This window comes from Entelurus aequoreus, linkage group LG07 (assembly GCF_033978785.1).
Source record: "Entelurus aequoreus isolate RoL-2023_Sb linkage group LG07, RoL_Eaeq_v1.1, whole genome shotgun sequence".
Lineage (NCBI taxonomy): Eukaryota > Metazoa > Chordata > Actinopteri > Syngnathiformes > Syngnathidae > Entelurus > Entelurus aequoreus.
Window position 1 is genome coordinate 29,337,572 of NC_084737.1, and position 14,136 is coordinate 29,351,707.

A 14,136-nucleotide genomic window follows, 5' to 3' on the forward strand; every position below is an offset into this window, starting at 1 on the left:
GCCAGCAGGCCGGATCATGCACGCAAACAGGTTCAATCAATAGATTGAGCTAATGCCATCACAAATGCAATTTATATTTTTTTAGCATTTAAAGTTGTTTTCAGTTGCTGAGAAGACTGAAAGTAATTGAACCACGGTATGAAGATTATTCTCATACCCATTTCAGCCAGAAAACAACACCTTGTTTCTATGAAAAAACTAAATTGAAACTTTAAATTGCATTAATTCACACTTTTTAAACATTTACTGTTGCACTTGTTGGCATCATTTCACTTGACGAAAAATACATTTCATTAGACATTATATATTATTTCATATTTTGATATTTTTGATTATATATTTTTTTGAAGAATTACCCAACCTACAGTATAAAGCCACGGGTTGAAAAGGATGCATTTATCTACATAGTTGCCTTCCGCCCGAATGCAGCTGAGATAGGCTCCAGCACCCCCCGCGACCCCGAAAGGGACAAGCGGTAGAAAATGGATGGATGGATATCAATATATCACAATACTTTATCCTATCGTGACTCAAGTACAGTGATACGTATTGTGAAGTCATTTCCAACATTGAGCTTTATCAAAAAATGTGTTAATCTTATTCATCTCAAAATCCATCCATCCATCCATTTTCTACCGCTTGTCCCTTAAGGGGTCGCGGGGGGTGCTGGAGCCTATCCCAGCTGCACACGGGCGGAAGGCGGGGTACACCCTGGACAAGTCGCCACCTCATAGCAGGGCCAACACAGATAGAGAGATAACATTCAAACTCACATTCATCTCATAATGAGAACCAGAATTTACTTAACTACTTATGAGAACTTTATTTATTGTTTATTTATGCATTTAGTTATTATTTACTTACTGATATTCATTCATTTATTTTTATTCATGTATTGCTTTATTTACTGTGGTATGACAAATTGAGTACAAACAAATGTGTTAAAAACTGGGTAGGATTAAATAAACTATGCTTCCTCATACTCCTATTTCGACATGCTGTAATGAAAAACTGGAAATATGTGATTTATTACATTGCAATTGTATGCATGTTCGAAATAAATACACCATAACCATAACCCATCCGACCATCAAGGATGACAAGAACACCTTGTCCTTTATGTCACTTAATCTCTACAGGAGATAGAATTAGGACGACAAAAGCAGCTGGAACTAAAGTGCATAAAAAGTGCAGATCCTGCACAGAGCAGGTTCACAGTAAAATCCAGCACATAAACTTCAGCCCCAGGTACGCTTGTTAACCACTCCCTGCGCCCTATGGCTGAACGTAAGTGAAACCAATTGAAGGCAGAGTAAGGGGAAGTCAGTGCAGCCTCTGAGAGAGGACGACAGAGTCACACCTGTAAACAGAAGTTTATAGGAGGGGAGGCCCTAACGGCTTCAGGCTACAAAGCTGACCAAAACATTCACCTTGTCCTCCTGTGAGAGTTCTCACTTGATTCCTCTGGTGCCTGACATCACTTCCTAAGGTGATGTCATGTTAAAACCCCGCTACTGTGTCTTTTATTGCCTTACAGGTAATTACAGCCCACATGCATGGTTGGGAAATGACAGGCAATTAAGTGTCCAGACAGTGTGCTGCTGGGTACTAGGACAGTACACTTTCTTCCAGAATAGGTAGCAGAGGTGCAGATCAAAAGAGCCTCAGCAGACACAAGCACACATACACCAGCACTCTGGCAGCACTATCATCAGAAACAAAACAGGTGGCATTTAGAGGGGATTAAAAAACACACACTGGTGCTTCAGCTAAATTAGCTACCATCCTTGCCAAGTTTTAGCCACGACACTATTGTGTGATGATTAGAATGGAAAAGTAGAAACACAAAGCTCCAGTGGGCTGCACAGTGAGTGATTTATAACAGGATTTTCCTTTATAACTATTTAATTAAATGATCGACTGATCTTTTACTTCAAAATTACTACAAAATAAAATGTAAGTAAGTGTATAGTATCTCACATAACTAACAGACTAAAAGGAAGTAAACTTAGATATAGTTTGAAGTAGTCAGTGTACAGCTTACTGTACATTGCAGTATATGTTTTATTTACTGAAAATTAGTCAACACTCTGGCTGCAACTAACGATTGTTTTATTATCGACTAGTCAGTGTTGATATTTTTGATTAGTCAACTAGTCAAATTATAGGTTATACATTATAGCTTAATACTGTAATATTGTAAATGGTAATTGTGTTTTGTTTTATATTGTATATATTATATAAAATATAATATAATATAATAAAACAATATATCAGTACATATTATATACTATATATAATATGTAAATATTACATATGTTATATTTTATATTGCTACTATGGTACATTTTTAGTCTACTTTATATTGAAGAGGTTCATTTAGCCTACTAATGTGTATTTATAAATGTTTGATTTATATAGGCTAGTAAGGTAAAGTTTTGTACATGACAAGTTTCGGCTATCTTGCTTCTGCAGCCTTCCTCAGAGGTGTCACGTGATGTTAGCGTGACGTCATCTGTGACGTGTTATATGGATTGATAAAGTCTACTTTATACCTGCATTATCCTTTTATTATTTATATATATATATATATTATTTATTCCTTTCCATGCTTTGTAACTGAGCTACTGTGTGGAACAATTTCCCTTGTGGATCAATAAAGTTTGTTTAAGTCTAAGTCTTATGATCTGCTGTTCACGTTTGAGTTTCATGTTGAGTCCGCAACTTGATTTAAACTCATTTTTTAAACCTATTAGATTTCCAAAAAATAAACATTACTGAGAAACAAATGGTTTTACTTTATTACACAACGCATATAACAGCAGTGGAAAATAAATCAACAGACTTAAAGTGCAAGATGTCCTGTAAACATGACATGCAGTTATCCAGTACGGTTAGGGTTATTTAGCTGCAATTATTTGCCTAAAGAAACAACACTGTAAACATGAACATTCCTGGCGATCTAGCAATTAAAAATTGTATAAAGCAACTCGTCGACAATAATAAATGTTGATTATGTTGACTAATATAATCAACATTTATTATTGTCGACGAGTTGCTTTATACAATTACTTGTTGTCTAAAGTCTGAAATGTGAGGGGTGCACTCTTATGAGATACGCATAGGTCTGTGTTAACTCAAAGGGGTCCTAGTATGCAAAACAAACTTTTCATACCTGTTGGAACCTGTTTTTGTGTATTTGCGATCCCCAAAAGTCCCAAAAAATATGAAATCCAACCATGAAGGCATGGCGGAGATATTAATAAAACATTTTTTTCTTCTTCCAAACTTGCTTTAAACTAGCCATTCAGACTTTAGTGACGTATTTTGACTCAGTTATATCAGCAGATATCTCCATATATGGTAGTGTTCACCCCAAGAGCTTTGCACCATTTTATTTAGATGTAGTCCAAAGTCTTATTCTTCTCTATTCTCTTGTTGAGGAGCAGACTGGCTCATACCTGCACATGCTAGCGAAAATCCTGCGCTGGTGCAATTTCGTATAAAATGTAGCGTATAATTCTAACTTATGTCTGTCAGTAAACTAGATATAAAAGCGTTAAAAACTAACATGGCTGACGGAGAAGACACAGTTGAAGGAGGATTGGCTTGGAGGAAGGCTTTGCCAGAAAACAGCTTAAAGATGGTCAGTAAAACTAAATCTATGCAAAATTTGAACCAAAGCACCACCATTACATGTTATGTAGACCACAAGGAAGTGTTTAAATGTATAAAAAATATATTATATTTTGATCCCTTAAACGTGTTTAACCCGGAAGTTGGTAATCCCTGGTTGATAAATTGCTCTTGCAACAATGACAAGGCAAAGTAAAATATTTTTCAAATAAAATCCTCACTTTTCTGAAACCTGTTGGCCTGTAGTTAGTCATTAACTTGAGCTAGAGATGTTGCGTAATCGTGCCAGTACTGAATACTAATTCCCATTAACTGTAACAGACAAGACAGGAACTCAAATTCAGACTGCAGTAAAAATAAATATTCAGTTAAATGTAACTACTTTTTAAAATTAAGGAGCATTTAAAGCAATAATGTCTATTGGATGACTCCTGGTTTTTTCCTAAATAAAAGCACCTAGATTACCCTCCATCCATTGTTGACCCAAATAGATAATAATGATATATGGCCCACTTGTATCTTTACAGCACCAATCAGAGGTGATTTACGAGCTGACTTATTAAGGAGAGTCCAACCAGATTAATTGAAAACAGTTTCAGACTGTATGTAGCCCACTTAGGTTAAAAAGGAAAACTACTTTTCCATCCCTCTGAGTCACAGCAGGACTTTAAATAACCATCTCCTCCAAACTCCTATGTCTCCGTCCATGCAGTCTCAAATTAATTCTGCTCAAGCGCTTCCGTTTTCCTGCTCACATTAAAATGGGCTGATGCATTAAACAACTGCAGTTTAAGTTTAGCTGTCTGCCACTGTGGCAGTTAGGCCAAGCCTGTTACACACAAGAAAAAGTGCATTAATTGCAGTAAGAGGTAATTATCATGGCTGCCTCATGAACAGAAGAGTAAAGTGACAGGCATGGGAAGAAGCTAATTGAGCAGAGCGTAACTTGATGGTGCTCTCCAGCTCGTCATTGCAGAAGATGAATCCCACTATTGTCTGTGGCAAAATTATATTAGTACCTTGGACAAATCATTCAGTTCATTTGCTTAGCAGAAAGGGGCAACTGCTGGAGCCTAGGTGAGCGACAGACTTTAATCTTGTCGGACTACAGCAACACAACAAACTAGGAATTCTGTTTAGGTCGTATTTTGGACATCGAGGTACCTTAGCTAATGTTTGAGAAAATAAAACTGAAGTGTGTGTTTAAAAACATTTGTTACACACCTGTTCAACTGCCTTCAGGTGGCTGCGGCAATAAAGCAACAAAAAAAAACCGCAGAGTTATAAGGCAGCTACAGACAAACTACGAATACATTTTTGTTGTCACCCATTCTATTTAATGAATTAATCATAAAATTGCACAAATAAGTATCAAAATAAAGTAATCCAAATAAAATAACGTATTTCAACTGTCAATTTAAACTGTGTATTAATATCTATAGACTTTTTGATTCAGCTACTCTAGCGAGAATAGGGCTGCAACAATCGATTATTTTAAGAATCCATCAATCGGGTAGAACACACTTAATAGTCTGAATGTGTATTTTAGGGGAAATTGTTAAATAACACAATTTGTGTGCTTGTTTTTGTGCTTACCTTTATTCTTTTATTCTAATAAATGCACGTCATCAACTTGCATTAATACATTTTCTTTTGAAAAAAACGTCGCTTTTTCATGCCACTCAGATCACGGCACCCACACACCGCAGCCGTGTGGAAACTATTTCTGCATATGTAGTGTTCTAGGTAGTCCGTGCGGTCTGAAATGTATCCAATGTTATCAGTTGAACTCATAAAACAGTTAATTGAATTAACAGAATATAAACCAAACCTTTCTTCTAATCGAATCAGAGCTGCAGCTACCGATTATTTTAGTAATCCACCGATTAGTTAGTTCCATTAAAGGATTAACTGGTTACAAGCTTAAATGGATATTTTACGGACAATAGCTTAATTAAATAAAATAATTATGATTACCATAACCTTTATTCTTTTTGTTATAATAAACTGAACTTTTAACGTGTGCAATAATGAAAATAAAACCCACGTTATACCTTCAATGCGTATTTTAGGGAAAATAGCTTAATTAAATAAATAAAAATATGATTACCAAAACCTTTATTCTTTTTGTTATAAAAAAAAACGGCACTTTTAACGTGTGCAATAATGAAAATAAATAGTTAAATAAACTCTGCTGTTCGCTGCCACACACATCACGGCACCCATGCATACCACCAAACTAATGTGTGCTCTATTGCAGCGGCCGTGTGGAAACTATGTCCATGTGTTCAAAGTTCCGGTCACTCCATGCAGTCCAGATTTTATCAAATTTTTTATTAGTTGCATTCGATTATTTGAAACAACAGAATAAAAAACACATCTTTTTTGTAATCGATTAATTGTTACACCCCTATGACAGAATATACGAAATGTGGACTGTAGCAGTTCTTTTCTCCTCCCTGAAAACCACCAACCGTCTTAGTTGGTTAGAATGAAAGTATGCATCATGGGATCGTGTCCTGCCACTTAAACTTTTTTCACCAACACTAACAAGACCTTTAAAGCAGAGTATCATCCACCTGTCTCTACTTGTCAGACCATTGAAATAGTGCTTGTGGCATGACATATGTAAGGTGTGGCAAAAGCTGACAGTAAACTTGTCATAAACCTGGAGAGTTTACAGCGAAGAACAGATGTGAGAGGTTGGTTCGAGATTGTCATTGGGATCCGTCACAACGTTTACATGTACTAAAGCCATGTCCACATGAACACGGATAGTTTCAAAAACGCATATCTGGGGTTAGAACGATCTCTACTCACACAAGTTTCAAAACTGTCTATGTCTACACACAAATGCATGCACCTGCTGTCATGCACATTTTGTCCAATCAGAAGCCTGGAAAAGCAGCCACAGCTGACTTAGTGGCATTACACCTTGGTTATTATAATGTTTATTTTGATATACCATACATACAAATGTACATTATCTTTAAAACCAGACTGCATTTACACAAAGCCCTCAGAAAATTATGAATCTTTTTTTCATGTTTAAAGTGTGTACACCCACCTGTGCTGCTGAAACCCAACACTTGTGGAATGACAACACGTTTAATCAGCAACATGGTGATATATTACATGTGCAGTGATATGTACATTATTTCTAAAATTAGCGCACACTAACAAGGAGCCAAGGAAACCCCTTGAATGGCAAAAGTGCACAGACTTGCGTGTGCCGCTAAAAAACTCTTGTGGAATTATAACACATTTAGTCATCAATATAGTGATACATGTGCAATGAAGTGTATATTGTCTTTAACATTAGTACACACTAGGGTTGTCCCGAAACCAATAGTTTGGTACCGGTACCAAAATGTATTTCGATACTTTTCTAAATAAAGGTGTCCACAAAAAATTGTCATTATTGGCTTTATTTTAACAAAAAAATCTTACGGTACATTAAAAATGTGTTTCTTATTGCAACCGAAGAACAATTTTGGCCTTAAATAAAATAGTGAACATACTAGACAACTTGTCTTTTAGTAGTAAGTAAACAAACAAAGGCTCCTAATTAGTCTGCTGACGTATGCAGTAACATATTGTGTCATTTATCATTCTATTATTTTGTCAAAATTATGAAGGACAAGCTGTAAAAATTGATTATTAATCCACTTGTTTATTTACTGTTAACATCTGGTTATTTTCCGTTTCAACATGTTCTATCTACACTTCTGTTAAAATGTAATAATCACTTATTCTTTTGTTGTTTGGATGCTTTACATTAGTTTTGGATGATACCACAAATTTAGGTATAGATCCGATACCAAGTCGTTACAGGATCATACATTGGTCATATTTAAAGTCCTCATGTGTCCAGGGACATATTTACTGAGTTAATAAACATAATATGAATTTTAAATAAAGGAAAAAATATTTTTTGACGATAAAAAATATAGATGTAATCATAGTAGTATCGACTCGATACGCTATTGTACTTGGTATCATTACAGTGGATGTCAGGTGTAGATCCACTCATGGCATTTGTTTACATTCAGGCGCGATAGCTTTTGTTAGCGGTGACGCTGTTGAGCTGTTGTATCCTCCTACGGTGTGTAGTGAAGCATGTTTAGCTATTCCTCGTCCTGCAGGGATGATACTTGTAAGAAACGTACTTTATTTGTCGCCATGGAGGCGAGGATTAGTGATTTAGAAGTAGCTAAAACACTGCCGACTGCGGATGGATGTTAGCTGCTAGCTAGCTAGCAATGTCTTAAAGCACCTCTTCCTGAGGGCATTTCAGTGTTATAACTTCACCTTTATCGTTAGTTTTGCTGCACACGGCTCCATCTCCACAAATGGAACCAACACACTAGGGTTGTACGGTATACCTGTATTAGTATAATACCGCGATACTAATGAATCATATTCGGTACTATACCGCCTCTGAAAAGTACCGGTCTGCCGGTACCGGTATCAAAATATTGGTATCAGCACAACACTACAACACACATAAGGTCACTCAATGATATGTCATTAAAAATTGATTAAAAACATTAGATTATGTTGCATCTTTCTTATGACACAAAGCAAAAAGTCTTGCTTGTCAAAGATGTCCCATGAGCTGGAGGTTCAACAGCGATTGTATCCAAAACAGCTGGATGTCATTGACGCACGCTGGTGGGAGTGTCGCAATGCCGTTTTTGATGTGTCTTTTTAATCAAAAATTAGTAAAAATAGCAGCACGTTTACGTTCAATCCTAGAGTAAGTCCTCTTATAGTGTGTTTAAAACCAACAAGGCAGCGTTTGGGTCTTCCGGTACAGGTCAGGTAGTAACAGTGGGGAAAGCAAAAGAATGCTAATAGCTGTCACTAGTAAAAGCCCTCGGGTGTAACAGATAACATAACTTTCCACATCTCTCTTAGTGTTGGTAACGTTTTACTGTGTGTTCAAATGCCATCTGTTTTGGTTTATCTTGATCCTCAGAGGTTTCCTCATTGTCATCCCATTGGGTTGAGTTTTTTCTTGCCCTGATGTGGGATCTGAGCAGAGGATGTCGTTGTGGCTTGTGCAGCCCTTTGAGACACTTGTGATTTAGGGCTATATAAAGCGCACCAGATAGTTCGACATGTCTCGGAACCTGACGGACGGATAATCCTTGATATAACTCGACAAATCCTATTTTGATAACGTATAGGGATAGATTCCATTGCATAGTTGTTGTTTTTTTGCGCGTATCTGCTTTTAGCGATAAGATATAGGGCCCTTGCGTACTCAGATATGTTGCACTCTGTCTGTATCCATGTTGGTTTGGTATCCCACCACATCGTTAACTTCCCTTCAAAAGTCGCGTGACTGAATACAACCTATACATAAGTTTCACACAAAAACTACAGTATGTCAGGGCAGAGAATATGAACTTTCTTAATTAGTTAGCTTTTTGCACTTTATTATGTCCCCCAAGTATAAGACATGCTCTTCTGGTTTATGGCCAGTAAGGGGTGGTTTATTCGGTTTAGAACATGTGCTCGTTTGCGTAGCAAGCAATGCAAGTAATGGGGATACAATCTAGTCCGCCTAAGCCCTCAAAAAACGTCCAAAAACCTCCAACAAAGTTTTATATACATGCTGTAAGTCTATACAGTATGTAATGTAGTAGCAGGCACATTCATGATAACATCAAATTTTTATTGTATTTAGGTCCATTTATGCATTACTGTAACTTCTTTTCTGGGCACAGTGATTTCACAGAGCGCATAGCAACAAACACTAATTCCGTCAACAAAAAGCCCTACTGTTGATCATGGCAGACTTTGTGAGAGCCAACGACAACTTATTTGGGACAAATAAGGATCCAGAACCCTATATTTTTTCAGCCTGAATATACATATGACTACACCCTCTATTTTAAATTGACTATTTTTCAAATCTTTTCGAAATAGCATTATCTTAGTTCTACGTACACTACCGTTCAAAAGTTTGGGGTCACATTGAAATGTCCTTATTTTTTAAGGAAAAGCACTGTACTTTTCAATGAAGATAACTTTTAACTAGTCTTAACTTTAAAGAAATACACTCTATACATTGCTAATGTGGTAAATGACTATTCTAGCTGCAATTGTCTGGTTTTTGGTGCAACATCTACATAGGTGTATAGAGGCCCATTTCCAGCAACTATCACTCCAGTGTTCTAATGGTACAATGTGTTTGCTCATTGGCTCAGAAGGCTATTTGATGATTAGAAAATCCTTGTGCAATCATGTTCAAACATCTGAAAACAGTTTAGCTCGTTACAGAAGCTACAAAACTGACCTTCCTTTGAGCAGACTGAGTTTCTGGAGCATCACATTTGTGGGGTCAATTAAACGCTCAAAATGGCCAGAAAAAGAGAACTTTCATCTGAAACTCGACAGTCTATTCTTGTTCTTAGAAATGAAGGCTATTCCACAAAATTGTTTGGGGGACCCCAAACTTTTGAACGGTAGTGTATATTCAAGGACAATCTGTTTTTATCAAACCATCTTTTTTAGTTTGTTCATTTCTACCTGCACAGTTTTTATTACTTCCTGTGTTTTTCCCAGGAGCAGAAAGCAGTCGTGTCATCTGCTCATAGTATTAACTTTTGTGCTTGTGCAAACGTTGTTAATATATAGCAGGGGTCACCAACGCGGTGCCCGCGGGCACTAGGTAGCCTGTAAGGACCAGATGAGTAGCCCGCTGGCCTGTTCTAAAAATAGCTCAAATAGCAGCACTTACCAGTGAGCTGCCTCTATTTTTTAAATTGTATTTATTTACTAGCAAGCTGGTCTCGCTTTGCCCAACATTTTTACTTCTAAGAGAGACAAAACTCAAATAGAATTTGAAAATCCAAGAAAATATTTTAAAGACTTGGTCTTCACTTGTTTAAATAAATTAATAAATTTTTTTACTTTGCTTCTTATAACTTTCAGAAAGACAATTTTAGAGAAAAAATACAACCTTAAAAATGATTTTAGGATTTTTAAACACATATACCTTTTTACCTTTTAAATTCCTTCCTCTTCTTTCCTGACAATTTAAATCAATGTTCAGGTAAATGTATTGTTTTTATTGTAAAGAATAATAAATAAATTTCAATTTAATTATTCATTTAAGCTTCTGTTTTTTCGATGAAGAATATTTGTGAAATATTTCTTCTAACTTATTATGATTAAAATTCAAAAAAATGATTCTGGCAAATCTACAAAATCTGTAGAATCAAATTTAAATCTTATTTCAAAGTATTTTGAATTTCTTTTAAAAATTTTGTTCTGGAAAATCTAGAAGAAATAATAATTTGTCTTTGTTAGAAATATAGCTTGGTCCAATTTGTTATATATTCTAACAAAGTGTAGATTGGATTTTAACCTATTTAAAACATGTCATCAAAATTCTAAAATTAATCTTAATCAGGAAAAATTACTAATGATGTTCCATAAATTATTTTTTAAATTTTTTCAAAAAGATTCAAATTAGCTAGTTTTTATCTTCTTTTTTTCGGTTGAATTTTGAATTTTAAAGAGTTGAAATTGAAGATAAACTATGTTTCAAAATTAATTGTCATTTTTTCGTGTTTTCTTTTCTTTTAAACCGTTCAATTGAGTGTAAATATCAATAATTATTAATAATAACATAGAGTTAAAGGTAAATTGAGCAAATTGGCTATTTCTGGCAATTTATTTAAGTGTGTATCAAACTGGTAGCCCTTCGCATTAATCAGTACCCAAAAAGTAGCTCTTGGTTTCAAAAAGGTTGGTGACCCCTGATATATAGCATTCAGCACAAGACTTGTGTTCAAGACTTGTATTGTGTTTATATGATTAATTTACCATAATCCTCCTTCCTCAGGTGAAAAATGATGGGAACAAATGAGCATCTTGCCACGTGTTCCTAGCAATGTCTTTGGGTCTAAGTTACATTTTAAAGTTGGCCACAACCTTGTACTACATAGTTGAGACGCATGATTTATAATGCATCATTGAAAGTGTTTGTATTGAATGTTTTTAATTACAATATTGTATGTTCTTTGTGTGTTTTGTGGACAGTGTGAGTGATTTAAGTGTTAATTTAGGTATGAGTTCACACAAAAGTTTGACTTACACAGCGTCTGAGAACCGGAAGTCATTCGTGATCAGAGGACTTCTGACTACCTTTATATGCAAGAGGTAACTGGTTCAACATTGCATAATCTAGGTATGTTAATCCGATCTTTAAAAGCATTCAAACAATCTATTTAAGGTGTTTACGTACGTCTTAAAGACTGGTTTTGACCGAACGCATGGAATAATTTGTGTTTTTTAGTGCATGTAAACGTACTGAGATATCCAGCAAGAGTCCAGACACGAGCTGACACATCCCTGAACACTGTGCTGCATAATTAGAGCTATAATTCAGCAGATGAGCCAGAGCACACACTGGAAGCTCGTGTCCTTCCTGGAAAGGGCAATACCTTGTCTCTTATTCAGGACAAAATTAGAATATCTCAACAATTGTCTCCTCAAAGTCAAACAGAGGTAAAATGTCTTACTATAATAGGCGCTTCAAAATAAATAGAAATGTCTTGTTAGGGACACTTAGGTGAATGAGATTCATATCAAGTATGTGTTCTTACAGGATGAAGACAACTCTTCCTATGCCATTTGGTGTTGACTCAAAAATCCTACAACAGTCCAAAACTATTAAAACCTTCCTCAATACAAATGTAATAGATATTCATACTGATCTCTTTCAAGCTCGCACAATCATTGATGGCATGATAGCTACCAGTTGCCATAAATTGAAAGTAACAATCTGTTAAATATGGCGGTATAGGGCTAAACTCGTCATTCATGGTTCAACTATATGCTTAAAATCGTTGGGTTTGGATTGATTGATTGATTGAAACTTTTATTAGTAGATTGCACAGTACAGTACATATTCCGTACAATTGACCACTAAATGGTAACACCCAAATAAGTTTTTCAACGTGTTTAAGTCGGGGTCCACGTTAATCAATTCATGGTACAAATGTATACTATCAGCATAGTACAGTCATCACACAAGTTAATCATCAGAGTATAGACATTGAATTATTTACATTATTTACAATCCGGGGGATGGGATGTGGAGGTGGTTGGGACGTTGGGGTTAGGTTTGGTTGCTATCAGCACTTCAGTCATCAACAATTATATAATCTGAGAAATGGACATTGTAACAGTGTAGGTCTGACTTCGTAGGATATGTACAGCGAGCAGTGAACATAGTGAATTCAGAAAGCATAAGAACAAGTATATACATTTGATTATTTACAATCCGGGGAGGTGGGATGTGGTGGAGGGAGGGTGTTAGTCTAGGGTTGTAATTGCCTGGAGGTTTTCTCTTAGTGCGGTTTTGAAGGAGGATAGAGATGCACTTTCTTTTGGACTGTGGCCCATTGCTACATTTTCACTTTGGCCCTTGGAAACAAAATGTCTGGGCACCTCTGTTATAGAAGTGATGCAAGAAGTGACTAGAGTCCTTTAGAATGGTGCAAAAGGTTTCTTCATTTTCAAAATTCTAAATGAATGAAAGACTCAATCAAGAAACTCAATTAGGGTTGCATGGTTTTGAGAAAAAAGCTAATTGCAATTTTATAGGATGATGGTTGAAAAAAAAAGTCATGTCACTTTTAGACTGTCAAACAACATATTTTTGTCTCAAGTTGCCACACATTAGAACAATATCCAATAATCTACTTTTTAAAATATTTGGGTTTACGTATGCCACACACAAATAGTGTTTGTTATTAGCACATCGACTGCAGTGCACACAACACTGTTTGCTGTAACCACTTTTGATTGGTCAGTAGGCCAAGGATACAAGGTTCAATATTTCTGATTCTAATTGAATGATGGAGGAGAGAAAAATAAAAAACCTCATCCTCTTGCGATTAATAACTTGAAGTAATTAAATCCTCCATGTTGATTCGATGTCAATTAATTGTGCAGCTCTAAAATTAATTAATACATTTGTCACTGTACATCTGTCACCAATCAAAACCATATTGCACTCAAAATAGTGGGCTTAACTGTAAAGCTACTATATTTACAACAACTCAAACGAACTTAAGTATGAGATTTGCCTGAATGTCTTAATGAAAATGTTTTTCAAATTCTGCGAAAGTGCTCTAAAAGTGGTTAATTTTATTTAGCTACCATCCAACAATGGCTGGGCGATATGGCAAAAAATGTGATCGTGATTAAGTTTTTCTTGATTAATATCACCATTTTTTATATTGTTTTTAACGTTGCCAGTTTTAAAGCATGTGTACTAAAAAACTAAAGACTTATTCCAATTTGTATTAACATACTGAGGAAATAAATCAAATTAAAGATGAAAATAAAAAAAATATCTAAGGTTTTTAGTTATCTGTAAACACATGTATAAAATAAAGACAAAACATAAGACAGTGAACACAGTCCTGAGTGTTTGTGCAGTGACACAAGACCAAAAATAAACAAATTGCCTGA

General features: G+C 35.6%; 1 protein-coding gene across 3 annotated transcripts in view; it reads right to left on the bottom strand.

Moving 5' to 3' along the window:
* LOC133653630 (low-density lipoprotein receptor-related protein 1-like) overlaps positions 1-14,136 on the bottom strand; it is a 221,021-nt gene that overhangs the window by 164,792 nt on the left and 42,093 nt on the right. The window lies entirely within an intron of this gene.